The sequence below is a fragment of the Symphalangus syndactylus genome, chromosome 3 (genome assembly GCF_028878055.3).
Source record: "Symphalangus syndactylus isolate Jambi chromosome 3, NHGRI_mSymSyn1-v2.1_pri, whole genome shotgun sequence".
NCBI classification, from domain to species: Eukaryota; Metazoa; Chordata; class Mammalia; order Primates; family Hylobatidae; genus Symphalangus; species Symphalangus syndactylus.
The window spans coordinates 45,574,793-45,588,014 of NC_072425.2; the positions used below are offsets into that span (position 1 = coordinate 45,574,793).

General features: G+C 38.1%; 1 long non-coding RNA gene across 1 annotated transcript in view; it reads right to left on the bottom strand.

The window, feature by feature from the left end:
- Positions 1-4,841: 4,841 nt before the first annotated feature.
- Positions 4,842-13,222, bottom strand: part of LOC129479112 (uncharacterized) — a 45,840-nt gene continuing 37,459 nt past the window's right edge. The window contains exons 2-3 of the long non-coding RNA XR_008656562.2: positions 7,853-7,927; positions 4,842-6,577 (exon numbers count right to left, since the gene is read on the bottom strand). This is a non-coding gene — a long non-coding RNA (uncharacterized lncRNA). The remainder of the gene's footprint in view (positions 6,578-7,852; positions 7,928-13,222) is intronic.

A 13,222-nucleotide genomic window follows, 5' to 3' on the forward strand; every position in this document is an offset into this window, starting at 1 on the left:
CAGGCTGTGTGCTGGGAAAGGATGAAGTAGACCCAGCTCCTAGTGATGCTAAGTGAAACCCCAGTGTGATGGTTAATACTGAGTGTCAACTTGATTGGCTTGAAGGATGCAAAGTATTAATCTTGGGTATGTCTGTAAGGGTATTGCCAAAGGAGATTAACATCTGAGTCAGTGGGCTGGGAAAGGCAGACCCACCCTTAATCTGGGTGGGCACCATCTAATCAGCTGCCAACACAGCTAATATAAAGCAGTTAGAAAAACGTGAAAAAGTTAGACTGGCCTAGCCTCCCAGCCTACATCTTTCTCCCGTGCTGGATGCTTCCGGCCCTCGAACGTTGGACTCCAAGTTCTACAGTTTTGGGATTTGGATTGGATCTGTCCTTGCTCCTCAACTTGCACATGGCCTGTTTTGGGACCTTGTGATCATGTGAGTTAATACTTAATAAACTCCCCTTTATATATGTATTTATTTATATATTTTTATATATATGGGAGTTTAAGTATTAATAAGATTATATAAATATATATCCTATTAGTTCTGTCCCTCTAGAGAACCCTGACTAATATAGCCAGCTTAGTGAGAAGACAGACAAGCCAGCAGCTAACTCCAGTGCAAGGCAGAATGGTGTACATGTTGGAAAGAGGTGACCAACAGCCAGCTATGAGTTTGAGGGATAGTTATGATGAAGAACCACCCAGAATTGGAGGAAGTCCCCATAGCCTGCTTCCTTGAGTTAGAGGGCTCTGGTTATGGGGAAATTGTCTATATATAATAATACTTTTTATTGAGCATTTATTAGGTGCCAGACACTTAGCCCACTTGTTAGTTAATAGGCATAACAGTCCGAGGTAGATACTACTGTTTTCCCCTATTTTACATATGAAGAAATCAAGGACAGAGAGGGCAAGTAATGTGCCCAAGGTCACATACCCTAATACGAGGTCAGCCCTGTTGTGAAGCTAGGCAGTCTACTTTCAGCCATTGCTCCTAATGAGGCTGCTATTCTCAATGCCTCTAGAAGAACGATGAAAGGTTTGGACCAGGCTGTCTGTAATGCCTGGCCTCCCGAAACACCAGGAATGTCCAGTACTACCCCTCCAGGATGGGGCTGAGAGGAAAGCAGGATTTCCTGGACCAGGTGAATCCAGCATCCATATTAACTTCATTCTCCCAAGTATGGATTCCTGAGCCTTGAACTCCACGGTATCTCTAAGAAGCCTTCTCACACACACCTTCAACTTCCTAAAGCTCCCCATGAATCCAGAACAGAAGAGGAAAGCCTCATTCTAGGATGCCCACATCCACATAGATTTTTCCGTAAACTCCCTCAACTTTCAGCTAGAATTAGATCTGGTTTCTGAAATCCAGACCATGAAGGGGTGGGGCGAAGTTCTGGGAGGGCCAATCTGGGAGTGCCTGGTACACACAGGGAAGGTGCTTCCATTGACCTGGACAGGTACTGGGACAAAGTAAGAAGACAGGTGAGCTACAAGACCATCAGGTAGCCCTCAGTACAGAGTCAATAATGAGACTGCAGCCTCACAGGGTGTGGGGGCTTTACAATATCAGTTTAGTGAAGCTGGAGTTGTGTTTCTTAGAATTCCCTTCTCTGGGTTGTGCCAGGTCAGCTTTGGCCACAAGTACATTTTGCAAGAGATTCAGAACAAGGAAAGGCAGCAGCAGCCACATTCTTGTTATGTTCAGAGGCCAAGGCAGGGCACAAGCCCTCACAGACATAGTCACATATCTTCTGGGTGGTGTGGGCCAGCATTGGGACCTGCGGCCTCCCCCAAGCCCACCAGTTCCTGCAGATGCTCTCGTTTCAGCTCCCCTGATCCCTGGGCCAGTTCAGCATTTTGCTTTTGCTCCATGAGAAAATGCATAACTTCTGTAAATCATCCCCCTCATCAAAGTTGGAGTCTTGGGCGAAGTGAGATACCAGTGTGGATTCCACCCCATTCCCTGAGTTCCAGCCGATCCAGTTTATCCTCAGTTCCCCACTTCCTGTCCATCATTTCTTCCCCACTTCTGTATCTGATGCTGACTTCAGGCCCCAGCACCAGACACAGAAATAATGGCCTTGCATAGACGAGTCCCCGCAATTATATAAGATGAAATGTCTATAGCCAACCCCTTACTGTGTCTATCTCACCAAGTGGCTCTGCTTCTCTGACTGAACCCCAGGTGATATGAAGAGGAAAACAAGGCCAAGCCTGGCAGAATGGAGGGAGGGATAGGCTCGATTCCAATTCACAGCAGAAGTAGATTTGTCTGGTGCAGGACCTGATGTAGCTCTTGGGCTTCTGAATGTGGGCTAATTAGCTGTCTTGTGAAACTATTGATCTCAGAACCTGAAGAAGACCCAACCAGTCAAGGAGCAAATGGCTTCAGTTAATGGAAGGCTGGAATTAGCTGGGGTCACCTCAGAACTTTTGTATGACTTAGATACAGCACTATAGCTGCTACAGACACCACACACACACACACACACACACACACACACACACACACAGAGAGAGAGAGAGAGACACAGCATCTATAGTCTTCCGTAGTCAAGCAGTACTTTCGGTGGCTTTCTTTTACTCCTTTCTCCCTTCTTCCCTTTTCCTTTGAGGTGATGCTTTAAGTTTCAATGACTTTCTTAAATCCTAAAAAATATTATCTGTCCAAGTAGAGGACAGCTCGTGCACCTGGAGGAGGCCACTCATGTGTGGTCCTGGGAGGGCCAGCCAAACTCTTCTGGCCTCAGAGAACCTGCAGGGGAACAGGAGTAAGGTAACTACTCTTAGTCCCCGATGTGACAAGAAGCTGCTCCTTGGACCTGTGGGCAGAAGCTTGCTCCCTCTGCTCAGAAGCAGAGTGACCATGGCCGTTTTATTCACCACTGTCCCTTAAGACCAGAATTGCCTAGGCCCTGCTGGCACTGGAAAGATCCCAGTGATTTTACCCAACAGTTGACCTGACAAAATCATGAGCAGGTTAAGGAAAAAATCTCTTTCAGCCAACACTCAATAACCAGAACAAAGGAGACACAGCAGAGTTCAACAAGCAGGGGACCCACTGGAGCAGGATGTCAGAAGACTCAGGTGAGAATATTAAACAGCAATCTAAGAGAAGCTCTCGAGGAGATGCAATTGAAGAATAAAAATCACTTTCTAGGCTGGGTGCGGTGGCCTGTAATCCCAATGCTTTGGGAGGCTGAGGAGGCCGGATCACTTGAGGCCAGGAGTTCAAGACTAGCCTGGCCAACATGGTGAAACCCCGTCTCTACTAAAAATACAAAATTTAGCTGGCATGGTGGTGGCTCATGCCTGTAGTCCCAGCTACTGGGGAGGCTGAGGTGGGAGAGTCACTTGAGCCTGGGAGGCGGAGGTTACAGTGAGCCATGCCACTGCACTCCAGCCTGGGCAACAGAGCGGAAGTCTGTCTCAAAAATAAATAAGTAAATAAATAAAAAGCACTTTTTAGGTACAAACAATACAGCATTCTCATCGAAACTTTTAATACCTAAGCTGAAAGAGAAGATAGTCATTTCTGAAAATGGACTTAGTAGCCTTTACAACAGAGCAACAAATGTAAAAAGACAAAAATCGTGAAGGGAGAAGATGCAAAACACTTGAAGACCTAAGTTGCAAGTAATAAGCATTTCTGAAGAAGAGAAGGAAACAGATGAGATGATCACAAAAACTAAACAAATAATAAAGGATTTTTTTATCTAAAGAAAGATTAATTTCAATATTAGGAGAGCTTTTTTAGTCCCATAATAGACTAATTAAAGAGAGAACTAGAAACCTTGACATAGCCTAATTTTTTTGAAAAGTCTCAAATTCCAATTTCACCACTGTTTAATCACTGTTTTTTCCCTGACAATCAACAGAAAGAAGAAATTAGTTAAAAAGAAAACAGAAACAGAAACAGACGAGCACCCAACTTTCTAATTGTAATACAGCAAGCTAGAATAACACCTATGTGGAAAAATAAAAATATTTGCAGATATGCAAGGATTCTTAGGGTGTGTCATCCATCTACCCTTGCTGAGGGACATACTTGAGAAAGTACACTAACCAAAAAAACCATTCAAGCAGGAAGATTAAGTAGATTAAGCAAAAACACTGGGGAGCAGCACTGACAAGAATGCTTAGTCACAGCGGGCATTTATTCTGATCTGATAGGTGGGTTCCTGTCAATACCGGCTGTTAAATGTTCTTAATATTGCATATATATAAAATATATATGTGATATATTATATATATGCATGCGTGTATGCATATATGAATAATATGAATGGGGACTTTTATTTAAAGTTTTAAATAAGAGGTTTTAGAATAGGGAAAAGGGAATAGCTGTGATGGTTAATTTTAGGTATAAATGTGATTGAATTAAAGGATGCCTGGATGACTGGTAGGGTGTTGTTTCTGGGGGTGTCTGTGGGGGTGTTTCAGACATGTGAGTCACTGAAAGGAAGACCTGCCCTGTGGGCCCGGTTGTAACAAGAAGATGGAAGGAGGACTCTCTCTCTGTCTGTCCCCCACCCCCCTACCCCCACCACCTCCCTTCTGGAGCTGGAGCAAACCTCTTTCTCCTCTTGCTGTCAGGCATTAGACTCCAGGTTCTTTGGCTTTGGGACTCTGGGACTTGAACGAGTAGCCTCCCTGGTCCCTCATACTGGGAGCATCCCTGGTTCTAAGGCCTCTGGAACTAGACTGAGCCAGGCTATGCGCTTCTCTGGTTCTCCAACTTGTAGATGGCCTATTGGGAGACTTCTCAACTTCTGTGATCATGTAAGCCAATTCCCCTAATAAATTCCATTTCATAGATTCTCTTGGTTCTGTATCTCTGCACAACCCTGACTAATACAATAGCCTAAACTAAATGTTTTAAACTATTTGAGCAAGAGCTGGAAAAGAAAATTAAGGGAAAGTTTGAGAGTAAAGAAATAAAGCATTTCTAATGATTTCCTTTCATTTTGCTCTTAGTACAGAGGGATAGGTAAATAAACAATTTGTTGGGAGCAAGCTGATAATTGCTGTCATAATCAGACATAAGAGATAAAATATGTTCAATGATGATTCTTGGGGCTAAAAAAGTAACCACTTGCAGAATTGAAAAGCAGAGAAATACTTCAAAATTAGCAAGAGGAAAAAAGAGGGGTTAAATGACAATTTACTCAAGCTAGTAAATTAATTAATTAAAGGAAAAAAAGGAAGCAATAACAAAGTAAAACACAGAGAAACATAAAATTACATGTAAGGATATTTACTATCCTAAATGCAGATGGTCTGAATTCCTTTACTGAAGTACAATATATTGAATTAAAAAATAAGAAATACACTTTAAAAGATAGGAAGTAAGTTAAAATAAAGGGATACCAAGCAAATTCAAACAAAATGAAAGCAAAAGTTGCAATAGCATATCACACAAAATGCATTTAAGTTCAAAACATTACAAAGGATAAAGAAAATGAAAAGTCATGAAACTTTCTTCCCCCTAAAAAGTCGCAGCTAAATATAAGGCAAAAACTCATAGAAATACATGGAGAATTTGATTTTTAAAATACAACTCCTGTGGGAGATTTTAATATGCTATTTTCAGAAAGTGATAGACCTAAGCGTAAACAAAACAACAAGAAAGGCAAGGACCTATATGATATAACCACAATTAACAATATACATCAGGCCAGGCGTGGTGTATATCTCAAGGTGCTGTAATCCCAGCACTTTGAGAGGCCAAGGAGGGTAGATCACAAGGTCAGGAGTTCGAGACCAGCCTGATCATGGTGAAATCCCGTCTCTACTAAAAATACAAAAATTAGCTGCGCATAGTGGGCTCATCTGTAATCCCAGCTACTCAGGAGCCTGAGGCAGGAGAATTGCTTGAACCTGGGAGGCGGAGGTGGCAGTGAGCCGAGATCACACTACTGCACTCCAGCCTGGGTGACAGAGCGAGACTCCATCTCAAAATAATAATAATAATAATATTTATATATATAATATATAAACATATATATATAAACAACTCATATGAATACATAGAAAATTTGTGGTTCTACAGATATAAAAAAACACATTTGCCTTTTGAGCACTGAAGTATTTATAAAAATCAATCAGAAGTTGGAGTCTGTCTAATGGTCCCTCAAGATTAGGTTTCACATTCTCAACCAGAGAACTACAAGATGCTTCTGAGTGTATTATAACTGGAGGCACATGTTGTTTTTCTGTCCTTCACTGGTGGCATTAATTTTGATCACTGATCAAAGTGTTGTCCAATTTTTCTACTGTGACTATATACAGGACTATTTGTTGTCCAATTTCTCTACTATAACTACACACAGTTCTCACTACATTTAATATCCATTGATGATTCTTGCTTGAACCAGTTTTATTATGATTTTTGCAAAATGATTATTTAACTCCAGTACTCTCTCCACATTATTAGTTGATATTAGAAAATGCCCTCATTTTTTCAGAGCTTGTTTGGAGGTTCTATCAGGGGAGTGCAGCTACTCATATGCCCTTGATTGAAGACCAGTCCTCCTCTATTGGGGATGGTCGTCCTCTTCAACCAAAGATGCGGCTTCTGGAGGGAGGAACACAGAACAGTGAGGGAGGAAGGGGACACCTGCCTAGGCAGCCAGATCAGCCAAACAACCCTGGCCATCAGTGGGGCAACAGATGTCACAGCCAGGTTGCCCTCACATCTGGAAAATGCCTTCTTTTTTTAAAAAAAAAAAATGAAGACTTAAAATGAGTACTTATCTTAAGAAACTAAAAAAAGGGAAAACAAAATAGTAAAAAAGTTTGAGGAATGAATTGATAAAGATAAAAATGAAAAATAATGAATAGAATAAAAGAGTATAAAGCATAAATAAATTCAAAATCTGGGTTTTTTTAAACCACTATATGAGGCATTTTTCTTTTTAAAAAGTATATTTTATATTTTTCAGTTCAGGGATTTCCATTTGGCTCTTCCTTAAAATGATTTCAATTTCTGTTTTAGATTCAAGGGGTGCATGTGCATGTTTACTACCTGGGTATAATGCATAATGCTGAGGTTTGGGGTATGATTGATCCTGTCACCCAGGTACTGAGCACAGTACCCAATAGTTGGTTTTTCAACCCTTGTCCACCTTCCTTCTGTAGTTCTACTGTTGCCATCTTTATGTCCATGAGTAAAAATGTGTATTTTTAAAAGACACCAACAGATCAACTGCTCACTAGCTTGATTGAGAAAAATAAAAACAGCAAAAAATACATGCAGGAAGAATGACAAAGGATATAAAGACAGAGATATCAAATTGTAAGACAATAGTATATGCAATTGTATGAAAACAAATTTGAAAATCTAAGGGGATGGATAAATTTTTGCCAAATGAAAATGACAAAAGTAGACCCAAGAATAAGTTTTTTTTAAAAAGCCCAACTTGTAAGGACCAAGACTTTAGATAACATTAGAATGTTTATTAAAATTTCTATTTTTAAAAGGCATCAGAACCAGATGGTATAGCTGAGCTCTCTCCAACCTTTAAATAATAGATAACTCTAATGTTATTTAAACTATTCCACTCAATAAAAAAGAAAAGTTCCCTAGTTCATTTTATAGTGGTAACACAACTTAAATTTTTAAAAATATAATATTTAAAATAGAATTATCAAACACTTATAAATATATATAAACATTTATAAAAAATTCTAGCAAATCTAATTCACAATCAAATATCTACTAATTTAAGAAGAAAAATATGTGATTAAGCTAGACGCTAGGAAGATATTTAATGAAAAATAATAGTATTTTACACTCTCCCAATTGAAAATAAAGTTCTAAGTAGAAAACAAATAGTAGAAGGCTATTTACCCAAAATCTACACAGTACAGCCATCCAAATCAGGAACAATACACGGGTGCCTTCTGTCACTTTTTTGTCCTCCTTCTTTGAAGAAAAAAAATTAAATCATCGGAGTGAATATTGAAAAAAATTAAATCTATAAATCATATAATTATAACCATTTTAACCCAAGAGACTCTTATAAATAACTTCTGTAATTAATTAGAGAATTTGGTAAAGTGGCTTGATTGAAGATAAATATATAAAAATTAACATATTTTCCATCTGCTAGTAGTAACCAGTTAGAAAAGAAATTGTGGGAAACATCAAATCCTTAGTAACAATAACTATAAATGTACAATATTTTGTCAGAACAGAACTAGATCTATGTGAAGAAAACCATAGAATCCTATTTAAGAACACATCACAAGAATTGAGCATACTTGTATGATGGTATTTGTGTATGTTTATGTTTACGTTTTTTCTCTTTTAATGGATTCAACTTACCAGAGATTTGTCTATTTTAAAGAAATCTGCTCTTGGATTTTCTGTTTCCTAATTTACAAATTGCTACTTTTAACTTTAACTATTCACTCTCTACCATTGAATTTAATTTAATACTTTTGGCATTACTTTAAGAAGGCATAATATTGCATTTTACCTGTGACTAAATTATTTACTTTTATATCTACAATTATTTAGAATTATAAATTTATTATTGCTCCAAATATAAGTAGCACTGAAAGGAATACCTCTGAGTAATTATTTCAGATGAGGAAGTATGTTTAAGGCTGTCTTAGTCTATTTGAGCTGCTATAACAAAATATCTTAAGACTGGGTAATTTATAGATAACATAAATGTATTTCTCACAGTTCTAGAGGCTGGAAGTTCAAGATCAAGACACCAGCAGATTTGCTGTCTGGTAAGGGCCTGTTCCTCATAGATGATGCCTTCTTGTTGTGTCTTCACGTGGTAGAAGTGGCAGACAAGATTCCCTCAAGCCCTTTCATAAGGACACTAATCCCTTTAATGAAGATGGACCCCTTATGACCTAATCACCTCCCAAAGGCCCCACCTCTAAAGCCATCATTTGTGGAGTTAGATTTCAACACATGACTTTTGGAGGGACACCAACATTCAGACCCTAGCAATGGTATACTTTCCAAGACCTTTTATTTCGTGTTTTTTTTATTTTATTTTTATTTTTTGATTGCTTCACATATGGATATCTCAACTAAGTTTAATTCTTGGGTCATATTATTTTTATTTTAAGCTCTATATGTATTAGCTCATGGGATCTAGAAAAGCATCTCTTAAAGTATGTTTGACAGAACACTGGTCTTACATTATGTTTCTGAGAAAAAGAATCTGACAGTCAAAATGTCTGGGGAGTGCTTCGTGTGTTGTGCGTAAATTTCTAATATTCAAATATTTAGCATGAACACAAAAAGTCTGAAAACCACTGACCGAGGACTTCATATCTGGTAAATCCCCACCTTTGGGTGTGCATCATACCTCCACTACCAATCTCTTCCCACCTATAAATTCATCATTTCCAGACTGTAATTAGATTAAGAGGAAGGAGATTCCAGAGAACGCCTAAGGTCTATGCTAAATGCCTTGTTTTGGAAGTTCCATTTCTCAGACCAGGGAGGTTTTTCACTGGGGAGTAATGGATACCCTGGGGAGGAAATGATGGTATAAATGCCTCGAGTTTAACATAATGACACTAATTTGGCTTATACACTTCAAATTTCAGTTTCAATGTATTAAAAGTTTCAAATATATCTCAAAAATAAATATGCCAAACTCCACTACAAGTCTGATCACTTCTTAAATTGATAGTTGGTCTTTTCTCTGGTATTTCAAAAATCGGGCAACAGGAACCTCCAAGCAAATTTCCCTTTGACAGTCAATGAACCTCACATAGAACAGAAGACCTTTGTTATCTATATTTAATTTTTCACAGAACAAAGCATATAATCATGCTTTTATCCAGTTTTTTTTAAAATAAAAATTACTCTCTTGATAGCAAAGCTGAAATCCTCTCATAAATTGCTTGTTGGTAAAGTCATCATATATCCTAAAAATTAGATGAAATTTTAAAACTTTTCCCTCTAAAAAGTCTTAATTTCGGACCCAGCATTGCTGGATCACCACCAGGACACACTAGAAATATATTTTTCCCATTCAGTTCATTGACTTTAAATAATTTTGGCACAGCATCAAAGACATCATCAACTTCAATGATGGTATCCAAGGCTTAGAAAAGCAGCACTTTTCTATTCCAATATATCTCTAACCATGTATCATGCATAAATAAATGGCTGTGCTCAATCTCTGTCCTCTGTGGATTTGTTACAACTAAAAGTAAAATGAGCAATGATTGGCTCTTTTGCAAAACTTGAAGCCTGATATCTTCAACTAACACATCAATTTGACACTTGACTATAGAACTAAACAGAAAAAAAATGTTTCCTGGTATTTTATCTCAATTTTATCTCCAAGTAATTTTTGGCAGTATTGCAAATGCGATATTTGATGAGAGTGTCTCCATTGGTGCAACATTTTAAAAAATTATTCTTTATGCTTAAAGGGGCTATTTCACATAACATTTTCACTTTTATGAAAACGATCCCATACTATGTGTCATAGGAAGACATAATTTGCACAAAAATTCACTTTTTTTAAATGAGATCAGTAAAATTGCACTTTAATATTATTCAGAGATTCTCAATGCATACTTGCCCTTTATTTTTAAACCACTGATTCTAAGGAAGTTGGACTTCTTACTTTGGAATATGTATGTACCCATATGTATTAGTTATCTGTTGCTTCGTAACAACTTCAGTTATAATTATATTGCCCTTATGAGTCCTTTGATCTTTTGTTTGGTGGTCTAAAGGATTTCTATTTATCTTTAAAGTCTCCTAGTTAATAGAATATGTTATGAAGTTGACCATATGGGTAAATTTTTCCATGTACCTAATGGACCCTCTCAGTATGTAGACTCTGGTTTTCTTTTATTTCCAGAAAGTTTTATTGAATTACAGTTTTAAATATTCATTCTGTGCCATCATTTTGTTGGCTTCGGGGACTCCAATTATATGTACACTGATTCTTCTTCGCCTGTCTGTCTACCATTTCAAACACTTTCTCTCTGACCCTTTTTGCTTCTCACTTTATCTTGTTTTTATTCTCTTGGTTCTGTTCCTACCTTTCTTCAGTTTCCCCATCCAAATTTTAATTTAGTCTATTCTCTCTTGGGTACCTTGTAGTCTTGATTCCTGATATGATTTTGTCTTTTACTTACTTGTCTAAATTTAATAAATGCTCTTTGATTTCTAATTCAGGGGTACCCTTTCATGTCCATGTATCGATGTGTAGTTTCTTTACAGAATGGCTTATTTGTGTGTGTTTTGTTTTGCTTTGTTTTGTTGAAGAAGGAATTGTCTGTCTTCTGATTTGTTGGTTATCTCTTATTTTGCAAGACTATAAAATTTCCCGTTTTCCTTCTTTTCCCCTTCACCACCAAATCTCCAAAAAGCACCCTTCCCTACCTTTTCATATTCTCTTCCCTCAGAAGCAATGCCTTTTGAAGACTGCCACCTCAAATAGCATGAATTTTTTAATTCCTTCCTTAGAGCTGTGCTCTGATCTACTAGGACTCTTTGGTAGTTTCCAACTCAGGGTAGATTTTTTCTTTCTGGCAGTGGTTTTAGATCAATCATAAGTCTGCCACCTCTTCTGTTTTCTCTTCTGCATTGCATTTCCCCTACTGTTCTTGTTATTCATGTGGCTACTGGGCAAAGCACAAAAGACAACTTGTTGGAATTTGGTATTTCTTTTACTTTCTTTCTTTTTTTTTTTTTTTTTTTGAGACCAAGTCTCGCTCTGTTGCCCAGGCTGGAGTGCAGTGGCACGATCTCGGCTCACTGCAAGCTCCACCTCCCAGGTTCATGCCATTCTCCTGCCTCAGCCTCCCGAGTAGCCGGGACTACAGGTGCCCACCACTACTCCCGGCTAATTTTTTGTATTTTTAGTAGAGATGGGGTTTCGCCATGTTAGCGAGGATGGTCTCGATCTCTTGACCTCATGATCCGCCTGCCTCGGCCTCCCAAAGTGCTGGGATTACAGGCGTGAGCCACCGTGCCCGGCCGGAATCTGGTATTTCTTTATCTACTTGTGGATCAATTTAAAACTGGGGCATTCTCTTTCTCCTGGTTCTGCTAAACTCATGTATTTTGCTTGGTTTTATTTATCCTTCTGTCGTCCTGAATTGTTTTGTGAGATTCAGATATTTGTGGCCATCATCTCAGCTAGGCCTGGGGCTAATTTAGAATGCTTTTTTACTATATTTTTGTGTGACCCTCATCAGTCATAGAGATTTGACTATCTTAAGTTCCTGTAGTTTTTACTAAGAATCTATTAGTTTGTGTTTGCCAGATATAAAATTATGTTATCATGTTTAGTATGTTTTTTCAAGCTACATACCCTGCAACCTATAGATTCTAATATTGCCCCCACCTTGTCACTCCAAGAGGCAATCTCCACTTTCCTCATTCCTTGTTTCCTGACCACTATTCTAGCTACAGCACAAATCAATATAATGTATATAATGCAGAATCTGGAAGTGGTAGGGTACAGAAGCCCTGACATGGCCAGGGGAAATCTCAGAGTGGCCGGCCCTAGAGTCAAAGGATTTCCTAAACCTCCATGATTTTAGGAAGGAAAACATGAAACTCTACAGATATGAAAAAATGAATCAGATGAAATTAATGCCCACTCTGCCCACCATCTGAGGTATTAGCCTCAGAACATAACTATTTGCATATTGTTATGAGGGAAATAAAATCAGGAATCATTTTAAAATGGAAAGTCATGAGAAAATGATGACATATGTGTAAGTCAAAAAATGCCATTTATTACTTTAGATCTCATAATCTATAACTTTAAAGTAGTATGTGTACCCATTAATAACTGGTAGAGTGTCATTTTAGACTTAGGAACAAAGAAGTTGAACAATTTTTTAAAATCCAATCTCTTTGTTGATGGAGAAACCTCTAGATCCAGTTCGGTCTCAAAAAATTCTCTCCATTTCTAAACCACCTTGTTTCCTATTTCTATACTTTTTCTTAAGATCTTTTATGATGAAATATTTTAATAAATGCTGCAGAGAAGATTAAAGGGGTGTTGCAACCCTGGGACCACAGAGTTAGAGGCTCGGCCTATAAACTATCAGGAAAAGTCTTATTTTATAACTATTTCATTTGGTTTATGCTTGTTTTCTTTATCTACCATGGAACTGAATATTATGAATAACATTTTTGGCCCCCTTTCAACCAACTCCAGGCATTAGCTGGTAGAATGGACAGTTATTCAGGTCAAAAAATCCCAAC